We start from the raw sequence: 3,819 nt of genomic DNA, 5'->3' as shown, positions 1-3,819 counted from the left end.
ATTCTAGATGTTGTCCTACTTTTCATTTGCACAAGTCACAACATAGAGCAATGTGAAGAGTGATATATAAGTCACCAAAGGTCACAAGTCGAATTGGTCATCAATAGTATAATAATAATAATAATAATAATACTTTATTTTCTGAGGGTGACATATTTAGCATGTGCTAATTAATCTTCCATATGGCCCTTTATAACCACATACAAAACATGATATAAATTAATCAACAGATAACATGATATCTTGAAATATATACAATATAATTGGATAAGAGTTATAGTAATGAACATGCAGGTACTCCTAGAATAATCTTATACAGTTACATGTATCATTCGAAAGAACATGAATTTCTTTATATATACATTTACAGGGAAACATTTAAAATCAAAAGATCACAATACACATGCTTTCTTGATAATGTAGTTTCGCTTGAATTGGAAGAACTGAAATTTATGACTTTAAGCTTGAGAGAAAATGATTGCCTATTTTTTGTTTTAAAGTTGTAAGAGATGTAAAATTTTCAAGATGTAGTGGAAGGTTAATCAATGACAATACTCCAGAGTAGCTAAATGATTTTCGCATTGTTTCTGATTGCAGTAGGAATTTTGACAAGTTTCAATGAATGAGCGTATATAATCAGGTGTCATATAATGCAAGGCTTTATAGACAAATATAGTTGTATGATATTTCATTCTTTGTTTGAATGGTAGGTCTTTGGCTTCTTTAAAAAGGGATAGACTTTCAGTTAACATCCATGGGTTTATCTAGCATTATTGTAAGAGCTTTAATTTCTTTTGCAGTTTTGTTATTTGATGAATTTGTTGTTTTGTCAGACCGTTTCCCCGATACTATGGCTGCATAATCTAAAATTGGTAATATGTATGAATTAAAGTATATTTTTCTGGTATCATTAGGTAAATATTTTTTCATTTTTCGGAGTAAAGCAATTGATATTGATAATTTGGATGATACTGTTTTTACTTGCTCTGTCCAACTTGATGTTTTATCTATGTAAATAGACTGAAACTTGCCTCTTAATCATCACTATCTGGACCTTGTTATTGAAAATCAACTCTAAACAATGAACCAGTCATTTGTTATCTTGTCCACAAACTAAAACTGAAGTACTTTTCCATAGCTCATCAGGTGATAATTGCTGTGGTGGCCATCTAGTAAAATCAATGAATTTTTGAAATAACATTTCTTGTTCAGAAATGTCACCAGAACATTCCTAGAAAGTCTTCTTACTATGAAGCAAATAATATTGGAGTTATAAGGAAAAAATGTAATTTCAAAGATGGCGATCATGGCAGCCATCTTGAAATCTATTTTCACTTAATTCATACAAATATCTAATACCTTTGGCTCAGGTGAGCTAAAAACTCTTGCATATAAAAACAATCAGTCACTTCCCTTGCATAAAAAAACAGTGATTTTATATTATATTTTATACGGTAGAAACATATTGAAAAGTGAACTCTGTTTAAACTGGACAACACCATGCAGAATTATATTGTTACACATAATTACAGGTAAAAAGCTAAAACATAAATTTAGAAATTGTATCTAACTATATCTTAACAAACAATGCTCATTTTATAATGTAAAAAGAAAGCATATCCACAGTATTTAAGTTTTAATCAAGAACAAGACTTAAGATTTAAAATAATTATTTGATCTTCAACCTTCAGTTCACTCTTCTGTGTGGGTGGGTCTAGAAGCGGGCTCTGGGACGGTGTGGAGAGGACATAGAAGGACCTTAGACGGATCCTTTACAAATGGCCTGACGTTTTTGTACAGGTACCAGGCACGTTCTGCTGTAAAAACCCTTTACCTCCAGTCTTACTGGCAAACGCTGTGTAATAATCTTCACAAGCCTCACAGCAGTTGTCTCCCCATCAACACTTTTCTTTACTCTGACCATTCCTGAAAGAAAGAAAAAGCAGTGGCATGTAATTATATTTTACAGTGTTAAAAGGGATACAAATAAAAATGATAAAGAACCAGTACACAACCATTTTGTTTTTGAACTGGATAAAAAAAATCAAACACTGTGAATCACACCTACATGCCCCACATACCAATATATCATTAGATCTAGTGGAAATACCCATGGAGGTAATTGATAATGCAAATCACAGAAGTACATGTACCTGGAGTAGTGGTAGCAAAGTGAAAGTGATGATATTTCCCACTACCAGGAACAGTTCTATATACAGACTTCAAAACAATTAAATTATTTCCAGTCTCTCTAGATCCACGAGTTTGGTGACAGCTCACTATATACATCAGCCTGGTTATGTGTGGATGAAGTAACGATGGTCATTTTCAGGTCAGACAAACTATCCACATCACCACGTTGAATTTTCCTTCGGGCAATACCAAACATCCCATCAACAAGACAACGGGCATGATACAGCTTCATGAAATGTGGATGGATGTCATCATGATATCCATCTGCCACTCTCCATGCCAGATAGCTTGTGACAACCTGAATCATAACAAATAAAATTAGTACTACAGGTACATTCTATAAACCAGTGTAAGAACTTGTATTATCAATTTTATTATGTTACTGGCCTGCTTTCTACAATAACCAGTGTAAGAACTTGTATTATCTTTAATTGGCTTTAATTGGCTTTATATAAAGATATATATAAAAATATCAAAAGGTGTACACTATCAGAGAAGCATGGTGTTGAAGATGATTGATTTTAATTTCAATCGGATAATTTTTTATTCTGATATTCAAGATTGAAAGTTAACATCTTAAATACATTAATTACATTTTATGTAATAGGTTTTAAATGTTAACCTGTTTCAACAACTGCCTCTCCCCTTTTAACAGACAGTAAATTGTTTTTACCTGAAGTACAAAGCTCCTTCCTGTCTGCAATGACTGGACAGAAGTACACTTTGAGCATAATGAAATGTATAGTGGACATCGTTTAGTTCCATGGAAGTTGGAGGAACAGGAACAGTAGACTTTGGATGACCCTGAACACCTGCAATAGCAGCATGACCTTTTCACAGATAATGGTCTCTCTCCTTTTGGGCTGATTAAATGTGTTCTGCAAAGTCTGTGCTAGCCACCATTTTATCTGCCTCAGTGATGACCTAGATGTACAAAAATCCTATCCAAAACATGTCATCAAAATGTTCAATATACAAAATGCATATTATGAATCTAATGTATATCATGCTGTTTAAAGCAATAAAAGTTCTTTGTATTTTTGCTTTTAAATTCATATCACAATTGTTAAGAATAAATATGTATAAAATGATTACAATATCAACATATGATTATCTGAAAGCAGAACTCAAATATTGAGATATTTTGGTTTTAATGTCTATGGATATTAAATCAGACTAGCTTGATCAGATTCTTACCTTCTGTATCCGATTCCTTAAGGATTCACATTTTGTGGCATACATCTGTCTTGCAGGACATGAACTGGATGTGTGGGAGACACTGGTGCCATATATTCTCCTCAAAGTGGTCTCAGATAGGCATCGGTTTTCTGTTTCAGTGTTGAAAATAAATATCATATCACTAGATCATGAAATTGGAATGCGACGATTATAAACAATACTGAAACCAAATAATTTAATGTAATTTCCAAATTTCCAAATGTATTGTTTTTATTTTAACAAATGATTTGAACAAATTCCAAGATATCTTATTACAGTGAAGGGAGATAATTTGTTAGCAGCTTGTTTGTCTTGGTTAAATAAAAAAAGATGTTTACAATTAAAGCATACACAGTTAACAAATTATTCTTATAGCTAACCAATTAACAAAAACATTATTGTAAAAGA

The 3,819-nt window shown here is 32.2% G+C and overlaps 1 long non-coding RNA gene across 1 annotated transcript; it reads right to left on the bottom strand.

Annotated features, from left to right (window-relative positions):
- Nucleotides 1-1,691: 1,691 nt before the first annotated feature.
- On the bottom strand, nucleotides 1,692-3,526 carry LOC117314861. The gene is made up of 4 exons (XR_004529619.1): nucleotides 3,391-3,526; nucleotides 2,867-3,117; nucleotides 2,154-2,491; nucleotides 1,692-1,926 (listed from the first exon to the last, which is right to left on the bottom strand). It is a non-coding gene; the product is annotated as an uncharacterized LOC117314861 (long non-coding RNA).
- Between the last annotated feature and the right edge of the window lie 293 nt (nucleotides 3,527-3,819).

This window comes from Pecten maximus, chromosome 16, assembly GCF_902652985.1.
Source record: "Pecten maximus chromosome 16, xPecMax1.1, whole genome shotgun sequence".
NCBI lineage: Eukaryota > Metazoa > Mollusca > Bivalvia > Pectinida > Pectinidae > Pecten > Pecten maximus.
Note: the sequence above shows the minus strand (reverse complement) of the source record. Positions and strands in the feature narration are given on the sequence as shown.